This window comes from Oncorhynchus clarkii, chromosome 26, assembly GCF_045791955.1.
Source record: "Oncorhynchus clarkii lewisi isolate Uvic-CL-2024 chromosome 26, UVic_Ocla_1.0, whole genome shotgun sequence".
In the NCBI taxonomy this organism is placed as follows: domain Eukaryota; kingdom Metazoa; phylum Chordata; class Actinopteri; order Salmoniformes; family Salmonidae; genus Oncorhynchus; species Oncorhynchus clarkii.
In genome coordinates this window covers 12,864,221-12,881,708 of record NC_092172.1, presented here as the reverse complement: position 1 = coordinate 12,881,708, position 17,488 = coordinate 12,864,221, and positions in this window count along the sequence as shown.

The window sequence follows — 17,488 nt, the reverse complement described above, 5'->3', positions numbered from 1 at the left end:
TCATTCAAATGTTGTTTTTGTTTGTTTGTTGTCGTCGTGGTCTCAACTTAGTGGTGCATATTAGAATAGTAGAATACACAAGGTGAAATTTCTAAATGTGGTTGTGCATCAGCAGTTTTTATCTTGTTATGTCAGTCACTGTTAGTCACTCAATTAGCCCATATCAGATTTTTGGGGAAGGGATTGGTAAATTAGTCTAGCAGCAGATGTAGGTACGCAGATTCACGAGAAACTTCAGCTCCTCATGATGACTTCAGATCCCCATGAAAGTTGCCCATCCCTGCTATGGTTGGTAAGACTGGGTCATTATGAATCCGTATAAGAGTAAACTACTAAGTGGCATTTAAGAGTTCGGTCATATGGTGAGATACTCCCGTTTAAAACAAAATGTGCTTTTCTGCAAATAATAAAAGACCTGAATAAATTCAGTCATGGAAATCAGCAGAGAATGTCAAAGGCATCCGTTTTTCAGACAGTAGACATAGTCCACTTATCAACAAACAGGCTATTCCACGTATTCCATGTTGCTCTGGCTTCTTTGTTCTTATTTAATGATGCCAGGCTTTGAGGAGGCAGACACAACACCATAAAGTCACAGAGGTGGAAGTTAATTCAGCATGCCAAATCCCCAGGGAGACCTGTGACATATCAGTTCCATCTCTCAGACGATCTCCGGCATCAAGCAGAGCTAAGCAACTGGATATGATGTTATTGTAGATTTGATGAACAGCGCCTTTTCCATATTGTGGTTGTGTAGACCGTCAGACGGACCTTTTTATTTACAGAACATTGGCTCGGTTTCTCCCTCAGTCAGGGAAGGGTTAAGTCCTCTTCCGGTGTGATGTCTCCGCATCGATGTACATTATGTACTCCTCATTTGCATACTGCAGCGCGAGCTCAATTAAAATGAACTTTTAATTTCTTACAAGTAAATTAGTTTTGCATGTGATGCGTGCAAATGTCGGGATAATGGGTGCTTTTTAATGAGCTCCGAAGCTGAGCGCATCCGATAAACTCCCGGGGAAGAGGAGGGAAGGGGGAGTGGCATGGCACAGCACAGAGCGACCAGGGACACAGCACCCTGCCAGCCAGCCTCTCGCTCTCACCCCTTCAATCCCTCTCTCTCTACCTCCCTCACTCCCTCCAGCTCTCTCCCCCTCTGTCCTCTGTCTACGCCTCTCTCTCGACATCTCTCTACCTCCCTCCGTCTCTCCCTCTATCCCTCCATCTCCCTCCACTCCAGGGGCCAGAGGTGGTCTTTGTGTAGTGTGTCTGTGTGTGCTGGTGATGTCAGGGACTGGGAACAGGTGTGCTGACAGAAAGAAGCCCGTTGTTGTAAGGCAGCGGCTGCGTAAACAAACTCACCGGTGGCTGGTCGCCTGCGCCACCATCATCACCCCACTGACAAACGCAGGTTAGAGATGCTCAGCACTACATAGGGCGGATCACAGGAGTCACACACACACACGCTGTACAGACACACACACACATACAGCTGGCTAACGTCTCTATTCTGAGTGCGTAGGGGCAGAGCAGTGTGTGAGGTGGTGGAGGACGTGGCATGCTGGACCCCCATGACAAACAGACAGTCATACACAGACACACACACCATTAGAGCAGAAAACCCACGTTCACTCTGCTGCAGGTGTTCCCAGCATGAGTCGCCATGGGCCAGGGAGCCAGTGAAGGATTATCTGAGGGAGAGATGGGGCCACTGCCACACTCTCGTCCTTACTACCACCCACACACAAACAACACACAATACAGTCAAACTCACATATTACCTACTATATGGCTATATGGGTTTTTTCTGCATGTTTCGCTATCTTAGTACTGTGTGTGTGATTGTATTTACGTGGTGCCATATGCTAGTTCCTGTTGTTCCTTTTAAACAGTGGTAAACACCCCCCCTCTTCTCCTCCTCCTCTCCCTGTCTCCCCTGTCTCCCCCAGCCTCATACCCCCTCTCCTCCCCCTGTCTCCCCTCCAGCCTCATACCCCCTCTCCTCCCCCTGTCTCCCCTCCAGCCTCATACCCCCTCTCCTCCCCCTGTCTCCCCTCCAGCCTCATACCCCCTCTCCTCCCCCTGTCTCCCCTCCAGCCTCATACCCCCTCTCCTCCCCCTGTCTCCTCTCCAGCCTCATACCCCCTCTCCTCCCCCTGTCTCCCCTCCAGCCTCATACCCCCTCTCCTCCCCCTGTCTCCCCCCAGCCTCATACCCCCTCTCCTCCCCCTGTCTCCCCTCCAGCCTCATACCCCCTCTCCTCCCCCTGTCTCCCCCTCCAGCCTCAGACCCCCTCTCCTCCCCCTGTCTCCCCTCCAGCCTCATACCCCCTCTCCTCCCCCTGTCTCCCCTCCAGCCTCATACCCCCTCTCCTCCCCCTGTCTCCCCTCCAGCCTCATACCCCCTCTCCTCCCCCTGTCTCCCCTCCAGCCTCATACCCCCTCTCCTCCCCCTGTCTCCCCCCCAGCCTCATACCCCCTCTCCTCCCCCTGTCTCCCCTCCAGCCTCATACCCCCTCTCCTCCCCCTGTCTCCCCTCCAGCCTCATACCCCCTCTCTTCCCCCTGTCTCCCCTCCAGCCTCATACCCCCTCTCCTCCCCCTGTCTCCCCCTCCAGTCTCATACCCCCTCTCCTCCCCCTGTCTCCCCTCCAGCCTCATACCCCCTCTCCTCCCCCTGTCTCCCCCTCCAGCCTCATACCCCCTCTCCTCCCCCTGTCTCCCCTCCAGCCTCATACCCCCTCTCCTCCCCCTGTCTCCCCTCCAGCCTCATACCCCCTCTCCTCCCCCTGTCTCCCCTCCAGCCTCATACCCCCTCTCCTCCCCCTGTCTCCCCTCCAGCCTCATACCCCCTCTCCTCCCCCTGTCTCCCCTCCAGCCTCATACCCCCTCTCCTCCCCCTGTCTCCCCTCCAGCCTCATACCCCCTCTCCTCCCCCCTCTCCTCCCCCCTGTCTACTGAGGGTGCGAGGGGGGGGGGTGCTTGTGTGAATATATGTACAGTATGTCTCTAAATATATATATATATATATATATATATATATATATATATATATGTGTGTGTGTGTGTGTGTGTGTGTGTGTGTGTGTGTGTGTGTGTGTGTGTGTGTGCGTGCGTGCGTGCGTGCGTGCGTGCGTGCGTGCGTGCGTGTGTGTGTGTGTGTGTGTGTGTGTATAGGAGGGCCGCTGCCATGGTGAAGGGCTGGTCATGGGGACTGACATCTCTTTCGTTCTCTCTTTCCTCCTCTTCTCTCCACCTCTCTCTAACCCCTCTCCCAACACAGCTGCACAGCCCCAGATTAACGTGGCTGTACCTGAGAGGCAGAGAGAGGCACGGCAAGCTGCATGCTAAAACCCAATCAGCTAATGTTGATAAAGGAGGCGGGGTGCGGACATCTGTTCACACAACACAAAACTCATTTGAATCACAAGATTAAATGACTCACATCTGGTGAATTGGGAAATATATTTTTGGCCTCCTCATTTTAATTTGGGTGGTGGAGGTGGGCAGGCAGACTCCAGATGTAGACCTTACGAGTTGTGGGGTCTTGTAGCGAGAGAGGGAGGTATGTGGGCGAGGCTGATGTTAACCTGAGCCGCTGTGTCTGTGATTCTCAGCCATTAGTTTAACAGACGGAAGCAGGATCAACTGGATTTAGCCCAAGCCTTGGCGTAAATGAAACAGTCCCTGGTTGTAACCCTCCGGGCCACCTGCTTCCTCTCCCATGAACAGGGAATGGAAGCAGCTGCTGGAAGGAAGCAGGCAGCCGCTCTGATAAAGGTACCACTGACATGCCATGACCGTGTTATGGCCCCACTAACAACACAAACACACTCTTGACACTTAACCTACGACCTGAAAACCACTAGGAGACACTCAACAGCGACGTTGAACCAGGAAAGGGGGACAACTGGATGCATTCAGCTTAAATGTGTCCACACTTCCACATTTAACCCAACCCCTCTTAATCAGAGAGATGCAGGGCGATGCCTTAATCCACTTAATCAGCACCCGAGGAGTAGCTGTTCGGGTTAACTGCCTTGCTCAAGGGCAGAACGGCAAATATTTCCACCTTACCGGCTCGTGGATTCAAACCAGCAACCTTTTGGTTACTGGCTAAACACTCTTAACCACTAGCCTACCTGCCACCAGGTAGTGATGAGGAGAATGAATACAAGTCTGACTTATTCATTAGAACTTTAGAGAAATAGAGATAAAGGACCAAGATTCCAGTAGTTTTAGACATGATGGCCTATTTCATGTTCCATCGTTGAGCACTTCAAACATTTAAAAATGCTTTGTCCTTTTGTTGTGACAGTAGAATAGAAATTGGCTGAGGGAGAGAGAATGGGCAGAAGGGGTCAAGGCCCTGAAGGCAAGAAGCGGAGACTTCTATTGTGCTGCCATTTTTTCTGCTTCCAAAACACACGCGCGTACACGCACGCACACACACACATACGCCAAGCCCTCTGCTCTCTTTTGCTTGAGTGAGTTTGGAGCAGGGTTGCTGGGGGGACTGTGAGAGGCATGACAGCCGTGTTCAGGGCGGCAGAGGGTTATGGCCACGCTGGAGTAATCAACCACTATACCGCTACTGGGCTACAACCACAGTGAAGGAGACAATTACTGTACCGTACACACAACAAGGCTGCCTCACTCCACTCCCTCAACAACACTGATTCAATTCATTTCTATCAACAACAGAAAAAACGAAACAAAACCAGGTTCAATAATGACCCCGTTGTGTTGTTTCTCATTGCCATTTATTTTTGTACATCCAGTATATAAACAGTAGTCCTGGTGTGGTGTGGCTTTCTCTTCTCTCACCACGTTATGTGGACATACATACAGGACATAATGTATGTACCTAATGCTGTATGTGTCTGTGGGGATTCCATATGTGCTGAGCCAGTGAAGTGGAAAGGAACTCAGGTAAAAGGACAGGTGTGTACTGTAGCAGGAAGGATCTTTCTATCCACCCCCAGGCTGTTCTGTTTCTCCCTCCCTGGGTGGACTACTTCCCTACTACTGCTCCTGTGATGATCAGAGCTCCTATGTGGAAGGAGGCTTTATGAATTATGAATGGCCCAGGCAGGCAAGCTCTGTTTTAGTTTTAAAACAACTCTCTTCTCCCTCCCCTTCCCCCCTCCTCTCTTCTCCTCTCCTCCTCCTCCTCCTTTCCTCGGGCGGCAGATCTGGGCAGCCCAGCATAATTGCATCCTGGACAGCTGGTGTGTGGTGCAAGAGGGAGTTTGTCTCCATCTGTGACGACGGGACTACTGGGTACATGTGCGAGGATGCTCAGCTGAGGAGAGAGGTGTGTGGAAGGGTGGCGGTATAGGAACACACACAAATATGCAATTTACACACTAATATATGCACACATTTACACTGAGTGTACAAAACATTAGGAACTGCTCTGACAACGACATAGACTGACCAGGTGAAAGCTATGATCCCTTATTGATGTTACTTGTTCAATCCACTTCAATCAGTGTAGATGAAGGGGAGGAGACAGGTTAAAGAAGAGTCCATGCCCTGACGAATTGAGGCTGTTCTGAGGGCAGAAGGTGTTCCTAATGTTTGGTATGCTCAGTGTACATATGCATGCCGTGTCAAAGAACAGCATTATATCAGGATTGGAAGATGGCTACGGGGAATTAAAATAGCATGTTTGTCTGAACATGGTTATTTATGTACGGAACTGATATATAAGCAACCTATTCGGCCACCGCTGGGGATCTGTGGGTTTAAATAAGCGGAATATGGATTCATGTTATCTTAGAATTGATTTTATACTATGTGCTTGTATGGTTAGTGCTGGTATTAAAATGGCACTGTTTTACAAGTAGGTGTTTGTGAATGCGACTGTCAGTGTCAGTGCACCTGGTGACTGTGTGTCTGTTGGCTGTATGTGTACGTGTCAGTAAGTGTGTGTGTGCGAGGCTGCATGTGTGTGTTTGTGTGTGTGCTAGTGTGTGTGCATGCTCGAGGCGTGCATATTTTCTTTGTACATGAGTGGTGATTAGCACAGCTCTGCCAATCACTGAAATTTACATTAAACCTGAAATTAATTTCAGACTTTTTTCCTCTCTTTAATTATGCCAACATCTGCTGCGAAGCCGAGCTGCACACATGAATTTTAATAACTCTGCTTTTTTTTCTTATTCCCTCTGAACTCTGGGGAAAAACAGCTTTGTGGCAATTTTTTTTCTCCCATAAACCACAAAGAATTGTTGGTGGAGAGAATAGACTTGATCAATTAGTGTCCTCTGGCTCTATTTCTCACTGCTGTTGTCACAGCCCCTCAAATGAATACATTACCCAGAAACACTGTGCCCTTCCTCTTTGTTAGAGAGCACACAGACACAAAGTCAATCTTAATGTCTGGGAGGGCTCCACTTTATGATTAGAAATGATACATAAATCCTCAACCAAACCAACGAAGCTAATAATAAAAGGACTACATGTGCCCAGTGCATGCAGTTCAATAACACCCTTCAGGATTATTGTACCAATTACCCCATTTAAAATCACTGCAATAAAATAACACCTCGTAATATCTTTAACTCCATTGTAAACACTCAGCCGGCATGTCATATCATTTATCATCATGGTGCGTCAAGCAGAGAGTGGAGGCTTAGCCGACTGCTGTCAGTGATGTTTTCCTCTTTATATCCATGTCATCTCCTAACAAGTGTTTAAAGGGGGCACCTGCCAGTCCAGCCGCTGCAGTGTTTTAACAAACCTCCTCCAACCAGCCGTGGCCCTCCATGAGACCTCCACCCCCGCTGGGTAGTTAGTCATTCATCAAAGGCCCAGAGAGGGAGCAGGGCCTGGGGTCAGGGCTGGGCCAATAGAGCAGCCGCCTGCCGACTCTACTCCACACAGCAGGACACTGAGCCATCAGCCCTCACACACTGGAGCACGAGCCCTGCAATTACACAGCCATTCAGACCCAGTCCACAGCCCTAGTAACCACCAGCAATCAATGAGCAGGCACAAGTGCACAATATCAACACTGATAAATAGTGATTGTTGAAATGACTTTCAAATATCTCGTATGTCACACTCCTGACATTCCCGATGAATGAAAAAATGCAAAGTCTGGTAACTCAAGACTCCTTTCTGAGAGACTCATCAAAGACAACTGGTGTGAGTGCACATCCACTATGCAGCCTGAGGTGGCGCTGTGTGCTGTGCTGTGGTGTGATGGAGGGATGGGGATAGGGAGGCCATGAGACAGCACTATGTAATGTCTCCTCAATAAGAGGCTCAAGACTGAGGTGTCCCACCACACACTGGTCCTGCGGTGTGTGAAGTCTATGGGCTCACCTGGATGTGTGCTGTCTGCATGCTGTGGGATGGGCAAGGGGTGTGGAGGGGGGAGGGAAGGAGGGACAGAGTGGGAGGGGAGAGAGAAAAGGGGGGGGGCAGTGGTAGCAGTAATTAGGATTTGCGAGAGGTAGAGTGGGAGTGTGTGTGTGTGTGTGTGTGTGTGGCAGGGGGGGGGGTATGGAGGGAAAGAGAGAGGGGATGTAGGGCTGCTTGGCAGTGGGGTGTCTGTAAATACGTTTCAGTTCACGGTGGGGAGCTCTGGATGTGCTACACCCCCCCCCCCCCCAAACCCTCCCACCCTTCCACCCCAACAACACACTATAATTAATCCCTCTGAAGACAGATGAAAGAATCGACTGCACAAAAAGAATAGCAGCCCTGGTACCGCACGGCAAAACAATCTTATCTCACCTCAGACTGTGGCGGTGGCTCAACTCAGAGAGCAGGGAGGGACAGATAGAGAGACAGTGGAGCAGAGAGAGAGAGAGAGCGAGAGCAGGGTAGAGCAGGTCTCAATGGTCCCAACTAGACCCTCTCAGATTGGTGTGTTTTAAAAGACTCGTCCTGAGAGGATGATGCAGAGAGGGAGGGAGAGAGGGAGGAGGGAGATGCTTGTGTGTGTGTGTGTGTGTGTGTGTGTGTGTGTGTGTGTGTGTGTGTGTGTGTGTGTGTGTGTGTGTGTGTGTGTGTGTGTGTGTGTGTGTGTGTGTGTGTGTGTGTGAGAGAAAGCTGGTGATGGGGGGGGGTTGATGGGAGTTTGATGATGAATTCAGCAGGTCCCCACAGCGTGAGCCTGCCTGCCTACCGCTGACGGCTCAATCGTATCCAATCACACAAAGGATCTATTGATTAGTGGGGTAAGAAAATGAGCTCTCCCCTGTGCACGTCGGGCTCGGCAGGCCGCCTCATGTGGACTAAGCCCAGGTGATAATGACTGGCCCTGCTCTCTCCTCTCTCACTTTATTCAAATTTCCCCTGGCTCCATCATCTCGTTGTCTCCCCCCCATGCCCTTCCTCCCCCACACTGCAGCCTCTCTACCGCGCACCTCCCCCAATACCCTCCCCCACACTGCTCTCGGCCGCCCTCCTCCCCCTCTCCCCCATTAGTTACACTTATTTTCACAGAAATAATGCATCAAGAACAATGATGTGTTCCCATTTATAGCAGGGTGCTTGTTTTCTGACAATAGACAAATCATGTTGCCAGCCAAGTGCAGGAGCAGGGAAGACTCTGTATAGCTGATCTCCATGTGTAATTGTTGCCATATAAAGTGTATCGTTGAAGAGTGCAATGGAGGTGAAAGGAATGGAGCTCCAGGGATGAGAGCACACCCCCATCCACATCAATGGGGCCACAGTGGAGAAGGTGAAAATCTTTAGGTTCCTCGGCGTGAACATCACTGACAACCTGATATGGTCCATCCACACAGACAATGTGGTGAAGAAAGTGCAACAGCGCCTCTTCAACCTCAGGAGGCTGAAGTCATCCGGCTTGGCACCTAAGACCCTCACAAACATCTACAGATGCACCAATGAGAGCATCCTGTCAGGCTATATCACTGCATAGTATGGAAATTGCACCGTCCTCAACTGCTGGGCTTTGTAATCTATCACCGGGAGCACACTGCTTGCCCTACAGGACATCTACAGCACCCGGTGTCCCAGGAAGGCCAAGAAGATCATCAAGGCCCTCAGCCACCTGAGCATCGGCCTGTTCACCCCACAACCATCTAGAGGGCGGGGACAGTACAGGTGAATCAAAGCTGGGACCTAGAGAAAAACAGGCCATCAAACTGTTAAATAGTCACCACTAGCCGGCCTCCGCCCAGTACCCTGCTCTGAACTTAGTCACTGTTACTAGCCGGCTACCACCCGGTACTCCCTGCACCTTAGAGACTGCTGCCCTATCTATGTACTATACATAGTCATTGAACACGGATCACTTGAATAATGTTTACATACTGTTTTACCCACTTCATGTAAATACTGTATTCTAGTCCAGGCTCATTCACAATAACTACCACTGTACAGACCTTTTCCATTCATATACTGTCTATACACACCATCCTACACATATATCATTCTGATATTTCTTCATTTCTTTATTTTTCTTTTTGGGATTTGTGTGTATTGTGTGTTTTGTTAGCTATTACTGCACGGTTGGAGCTAGAAACACCAGGATTTACCTGCACCTGCGATAACATCTGCAAAATATGTCTCTGCGACAAATAACATGTGAACTGATTTGATGATTTTTATGTAGCAATAAACTGACAATTTCCATATATTTTTTTAAATAAATAAATACCATAGATGATATACATTTAACATAGATTTTTTTTAAATGCAATACTTATGTCATAGAATCTAAGCAGTATTATGACTGTAGGTAAAATAACAATGTTAGATGGCAGTACCACATAGGTATTCACAGACAGGACACTCTCGTGGTTCATCAATTCAGTACAGCTGGTTTTCTTGGAGATGGACTTCTTGAGTACTGGCATTTTCCATTACCTTATTTGCAACAAAAGCCTTTGCTTGTAACTGTCAGTCCCTCAAAGACATATGGGCCTCTACATGGATGGAATCACTTTCTACAAGTTTAAGGGGTTGTTGGAATGCTTTTAGAGGTACTTTTGGAAAGAGGGATGTAGTGTTGGTTAAAAGCTATTTTACGAATTGATGTAGGCATGCACATCACACTGTCTCTGTGTGGTGCTCCGAATGTAATGGCGTCAAAATAACCGACAAGATACTTAAATTCACCCCTTAGAGTGGGTATATACGTACTCGCACACATACGCACGCACGGAGAGAGAGATGGGAAGAGAGAGAGAGAGAGGCACGAGCTTCATTTTCTCATTAGCTCATTCAGGCGAAATCCCTCGCTGCTCGCTGGCCTTTTCACATCCACCTGTCTCCATTGTGAGTCCCAGTGCCCCCCCCTCCTCCTCCTCTTTCCCAGAGCCCCAGACACTCTGCAGGCCACCTGATCCTAAGGTTGTCAGCATTCCGCCACACACAATTAAACCCATTCCTGCTCTCCATACGCCATCACTACACACACGCAGACACACACACACACACACACACACACACACACACACACACACACACACACACACACACACTCACTCAATCACACACATTCACACGCGCACGCCCACAAGGACACACGCACACAGACAAACGCTGCACACAGACACACACAGGGCTTAGGCTAGGGGTGAGACATCAGCCCTGCAGGTAGCCACATGAGGGGGTTCAAATACCACTCAACCTCACAGGGGAGCCTGACGACCTTTAACACAGTACCGTTACTCCTCCTCTTCCCTCCATTCCTTCCTCCCTCTCTCCAGGCTGCCCGTCACACAGACATAGGGGCCTTTATCTGCGCATCCGTCTGTGTCTCTCTCTCAGATCAGCAGGAGATTATGGGGCCGTGTCACCAGGCCTGATGGATCCTCTAGCACACAGCAGGGACCAGTTCTGTCTGTCAGGGGACGCCCAACGCTCCTCCTCTCGATCTGGGGATGGGAGAGCTTCAAACACAACCATTCCTCATCCAATCTAACGCGAGTATCAAGTGCTGCTTTTGTCTCCAACACCATCAAACCAAAACATCACACCCCAACACCCCGGACACTATATTATATTATAATTTATTCATAAAGATGACACAATGGAATCTGTTTCCTAAAGACCCAGGGAGACCTGAGAGGAGCAGTGTGATAAACCCCATATGGGTGTTTCTCAGTGTGAGCTCCAGTCAGATAATAACCCTGGCCCTCCTGAAGCCTAAAACACACACACACAAACACTATTCATGAGCTGAAGAGGGGCGAAGCCAGGGGAGGTGAGAGAGGGAGAGTTCCACCTGGTGTACTTTACAACCAAGTAGGGGGGAAAAAAACGACAAAATAATCATAAAACGTAGTCGCACTGCCTTCTGTTCCTGACAGGAGCTGTGTCTGTGCCCTCCGTGTGCGAGTGTGTGTGATGAATAATGCATGGGTGTTCATTAAGCTGAGTGTGTGTGGTGTGTGTGTGCTCCCCTCCTCGCGCTGTGCCGCGCCGCCTGCCTTGTGGCTGCCATCTGGATTCACGCCATCGACTGCCAGCCTTCAGAGCCCCAGCTCCAGCAAACATGGGGGGAGAGGGGAGAGAGAGAGGGGAGAGAGAGAGGGGAGAGAGAGAGGGGAGACGTCAACTAAACCATTTCCAAGTGACGCGGTGTGAAGACATCCACAGAGTACTGTGTAGAGTTAAGAGGTGGAATGAGGGGAATCAAGAGGATGCACTAAACTGGATTGAACATCGTTCATTAAACCACATTCGGAATATTTCTAATATACTAAATGACTTGCCAGTTATCCCATATGTAAAGCAGTACTTAGGCACCGGTCGTACACACTCCTCCACAAATGAAGGAGCCGTGTGACTTGGAACATCTCCTGTGTGTATCCGCAGTATCCACCGCTGCAGAGATGTCTACTAGCACAGCATGAACTATCCCACCGCCTGAGGTCTGGGTGGGATACATTCAAATAGAGCACCGTACCGTAACATGTGTAGAGGTTATATGTAGTAGTAACTATATGCAGGGCAGTGGACTTACTGGATGGGGGGGAGAGGGTCTTCGTTTGATTGGGCCTTTGTTTGGGGGCCTTCGTTTGATGTCTTCAGCATGAAGACATTTTGACAACATGACACAATATGTTATGAATTGCAACAATGCTTTAAATAGCGACAAACACCCACTACATCACACTATAGACTATTATAGCAAATACAGTGCATCCTTTTTAATGGGCCTTGATAAACGTGTGATCTTCAGAGAAACACATTACAAGTGTGTTGCTTTCCAACCAGTCCTGTTCCATGATGTCATTTCTCTTTCTCGCTTTCCAACCAGTCAGCTTCCCCCGGTCATGACGACAGTCTATGGTAGTAGATTACCCGTGGCCGCCAAACCAGAGAATGGCTATAAAACATTATTAAGGGTGGAGGGTGGGCACACCAATAAATCTCCCACATCACTCGTCAGCTTCATGGTGCTCGCTGTGCCCGCATTGCATGCGCTCACACTGTAAACCGCTCCTCTGAGGAGGTCCGCTAGCATTGGACCATGCAGAACCGCGGTCACCATGCAGACGTTCCGTCACCGGTCTCATCTGAGACTATACTGAGGTGCAGAGGAGAAATGGAAAGGGCGGCTGTTATTCCCTGGCTAATGCTTTCTATTTATGGGACACAATCGGATTATTTCGCTTTTGTCAGCATTTTGTGTTTCACTGAGGATTCGAGGCCTTTGTATATCTGTGTTTCTCTTCATCTCCAGAGTTGTAGCATGTCAAGTTGAACCTCCAGCTCCATCTCTCTGGGACAAAAACACACTTGCTTCATTTCGATTATCGAGCCCTTTGTATGAATCAACCACAGAGGTTGAATCTTGACAGTTATTTTGCCTGTGGGCACTTTTACCCATTAACCTTTTACTGCAGTGGGCTAAATCAGGGTCACACACAGTGTTTCTTGGTAGTCTTAAACAAATCTACTTTGAAACAAAAGTATACACCTCACACACATGGTTATGGGCTTAAAAAAAGAAGATCTCTGTACCATGTCAGATATATAGAGTTTACATACATGACTGAAATATATATGACTGAAATATAACAAAACCGTTTGACATAGAAACACCGGATTCTCAGAATATTTTTTTAAATAATGTTTATTCATTATATGAATAACATTCCAAGGGGCTACACTATCTGCCTGCCTGTAGCACAGCCAGCTCTGAGACACATAGCAGGGAGTGAGTCAGAGTGACAGAGCCGGTTGGCAGGGTGGGTGGCAGAGACGGTGTGAGGGGTAAATGAGTGGGTGGGTTGTGTGTGGGCCGCTTCATTAACACTCCTGCTGTTGAAGGTACAGCTACACACACATTCCTCTAGTGAAATGTTCACCTCCTGCTCCCCCTCCAGCTGTCTACTGCTGCTGCAGCTCCCCCTCACGCACTGCCCCCCCTCACGCACTGCCCCCTCTCCTCCCTACTGCCTCCTCTGAGATGGCAAAGGAGATGGGCACAAAGGAATGTGTGTGTGTGTGTGTGTGTGTATGTGTGTGTGTGTGTGTGTGTGTGTGTGTGTGTGTGTGTGTGTGTGTGTGTGTGTGTGTGTGTGTGTGTGTGTGTGTGTGTGTGTGTGTGTGTGTGTGTGTGTGTGTGTGTGTGTGTGTGTGTGTGTGCGTGTTGTGTGTGTGTGTGTGTGTGTGTGTGTGTGTGTGTGCGTGTTGTGTGTACATCCCTGTGTGTATATAAAACCTAACCAAAGAGCGGCATGGTAATAATGAAGCTCCTTAAAAGGAGTTAGCCAGCTGGGAGAATGTCCATCTGGAGGGGGGCTGCAGGTCACAGTAATCTGGCACCGCCCGTTCCCACCATAACGATCTCACCGCTGAGCAGGTGGGCTGCAGGGAGAAAAGTTTGAATACATCTTCAACTTTCCATGAGGAGGCTACTGATCCATAGAGTTATATGAACAGTGTTGGTACGTAGATGAAGAAAGGGATTTATTCTACACATTTATCCCAATCCTTAACACTTGTTTATGGTTAAGTAGATCAACACGACAGACATTATTTGGTTGAATGAGTGACTGTGGAACTGTACTCACATCCTGTTGACACGTTAGTCACCACTAGTACATAGTTTCAGTGTCAACAAGATCTCACAGTCTCGCGTCTTGACGTCCTTGGACAACCGTCTATTTTTGACTAGTAAACTGACTTCCTCTCCCGACGTCCTGTATTTAGACACACAGCTCTCCCACATGAGCTCCAGACGATTTAGGCTCACAGAAACAACTCTACGGTTAAGGCATTCGCTCTGACTGGGTTAAGGTTTGGGATAGGGTTATAACACAAAGGGTTTAGTTCAGTATTCATTCCGATTGGTTATCAGTTCAGGCATTAATTGCGATTGGTTAAGTTAAGGAGTAAGGTTTAGGATAGGGTTAATTAAGTTCAGGCATTCATTCTGATTGGTTAAGTTATGTATTCTCCCTGGTTCCTGTTTCTACTACAGGGAAGTAGTATCCAGAGCTCAGTAGCATGGCTATTATAAGAAATCTAGCTATTATCCTTCCACAGATGGATAATGAACTTGTAGATTGTATGCATGTATGTGTGCATTTGTATGTATGTGTGTGTGTGTGTGTGTGTGTGTGTGTGTGTGTGTGTGTGTGTGTGTGTGTGTGTGTACTTGTGTGCAAGTGCGTGTGTGTTCCTGTTTTAACTCAAGAGGACAGGCTGTACTTGGCTCCATAGTGACGAAGGATGCTTGGCTATCTCTACCTGGCACCTTTATCACATCAGCACATGTGACACCTTTCAATAACCCCCTCTCCATCTCCCTCTCTTCATCACCAGGGTTCAGACAGTCCATGTGTGTGTGTGTGTGTGTGTGTGTGTGTGTGTGTGTGTGTGTGTGTGTGTGTGTGTGTGTGTGTGTGTGTGTGTGTGTGTGTGTGTGTGTGTGTGACTGTAAAGAAGAGAAGGGAGCGCAATGTAGAAAGAAAAAGTCAGGAGAGGGGAGAAAGGGAGACAGGAAAGAGATAAAAATAGAGAGAGAGAAAGAGAGTTAGAGAGATAGGGAGAAGGGTGTGAATGCAGGAGAAAGCGATAGAGCACGGGTGGGAGAGAGAGAAAGGGGAACAGAAGTGTGAATGGGCATCAGGGCTGGCAGGCCTCCTGGCCAAGAGCCAGTGGAGGATTGTGGGTGTCCCTCTGCCAGCTGGCAGGCCGTTCCTCCCATCTGTGGAGGTGCGGAGAGTGTGCAGTAATCTCAATAAGAGCGTGGTTCAGCCCTGGACAGATTTAAAGAGATATGGCCAGCTGGCCGGGCAGGTCTGAGCCAGGCAGAGCAGGAAAGGACTGGGCCGAGTGCGGCTAGCCTGCCAGCCTTAGCAGTCCATACCACCACCTCCACCACAGATCCTCTCAGCTACTGCCACAGCTGACTAACTGGCTGCCAGCTACAGCTGGAGGCAGCTAATGCCATGCCAACACTCTTCTGGATCATCATAAAACAAAAGCAGAGCTTGGGAGATTCTTTTGTCAAGGTATGGGGAAAAAGCCGTTTGTACTCGGCTTCTGTTAACCCTATAGACTCACACAGTTCTATAATACGAAAAGAACTGCAACTATCCTGAACCATTTTAGATTCCTCCCTCCCTCTCCAAGAGTGAGCCTGGGATCGAGAGAATCAGCACAATGAATAGGTTTAGCTCACCTCAGCCACAGAGATGAGCTGGCCTTCAGGCAGGGGTTAGAGAGCTGTCTGTCCTCAGGGTGGCTCCTGCTGCTGCAGATGGCCAGTAATCAGGGCCAGGCTGGCCCAGGCAGGCCACACACAGCTGGGCAGCAGCAGCAGCAGCAGCCAGGAAGCCTGGGGAGCCAGGTGAGAGAGGAGGGGATGTTAGGGAGAGAGAAAGAGAGGGATTCAGGTTAACAGCTGTGGCCTGCCCCTGGTGCACATACATTAACACACACACACACACACACACACACACACATACACACTCTGGGGGTATGAGGCTGGAGGGGAGACAGGGGGAGGAGAGGGGGTATGAGGCTGGAGGGGAGACAGGGGGAGGAGAGGGGGTATGAGGCTGGGGGGGAGACAGGGGGAGGAGAGGGGGTATGAGGCTGGAGGGGAGACAGGGGGAGGAGAGGGGGTATGAGGCTGGAGGGGAGACAGGGGGAGGAGAGGGGGTATGAGGCTGGAGGGGAGACAGGGGGAGGAGAGGGGGTATGAGGCTGGAGGGGAGACAGGGGGAGGAGAGGGGGTATGAGGCTGGAGGGGAGACAGGGGGAGGAGAGGGGGTATGAGGCTGGGGGGGAGACAGGGGGTGGAGAGGGGGTATGAGGCTGGAGGGGAGACAGGGGGAGGAGAGGGGGTATGAGGCTGGGGGGGAGACAGGGGGAGGAGAGGGGGTATGAGGCTGGAGGGGAGACAGGGGGAGGAGAGGGGGTATGAGGCTGGAGGGGAGACAGGGGGAGGAGAGGGGGTATGAGGCTGGAGGGGAGACAGGGGGAGGAGAGGGGGTATGAGGCTGGAGGGGAGACAGGGGGAGGAGAGGGGGTATGAGGCTGGAGGGGAGACAGGGGGAGGAGAGGGGGTATGAGGCTGGGGGGGAGACAGGGGGAGGAGAGGGGGTATGAGGCTGGAGGGGAGACAGGGGGAGGAGAGGGGGTATGAGGCTGGGGGGGAGACAGGGGGAGGAGAGGGGGCATGACGCTGGAGGGGAGACATGGGGAGGAGAGGGGGTATGAGGCTGGAGGGGAGACAGGGGGAGGAGAGGGGGTATGAGGCTGGAGGGGAGACAGGGGGAGGAGAGGGGGTATGAGGCTGGAGGGGAGACAGGGGGAGGAGAGGGGGTATGAGGCTGGAGGGGAGACAGGGGGAGGAGAGGGGGTATGAGGCTGGAGGGGAGACAGGGGGAGGAGAGGGGGTATGAGGCTGGAGGGGAGACAGGGGGAGGAGAGGGGGTATGAGGCTGGGGGGGAGACAGGGGGTGGAGAGGGGGTATGAGGCTGGAGGGGAGACAGGGGGAGGAGAGGGGGTATGAGGCTGGGGGGGAGACAGGGGGAGGAGAGGGGGTATGAGGCTGGAGGGGAGACAGGGGGAGGAGAGGGGGTATGAGGCTGGAGGGGAGACAGGGGGAGGAGAGGGGGTATGAGGCTGGAGGGGAGACAGGGGGAGGAGAGGGGGTATGAGGCTGGAGGGGAGACAGGGGGAGGAGAGGGGGTATGAGGCTGGAGGGGAGACAGGGGGAGGAGAGGGGGTATGAGGCTGGGGGGGAGACAGGGGGAGGAGAGGGGGTATGAGGCTGGAGGGGAGACAGGGGGAGGAGAGGGGGTATGAGGCTGGGGGGGAGACAGGGGGAGGAGAGGGGGCATGACGCTGGAGGGGAGACATGGGGAGGAGAGGGGGTATGAGGCTGGAGGGGAGACAGGGGGAGGAGAGGGGGTATGAGGCTGGGGGGGAGACAGGGGGAGGAGAGGGGGTATGAGGCTGGAGGGGAGACAGGGGGTGGAGAGGGGGTATGAGGCTGGGGGGGGAGACAGGGGGAGGAGAGGGGG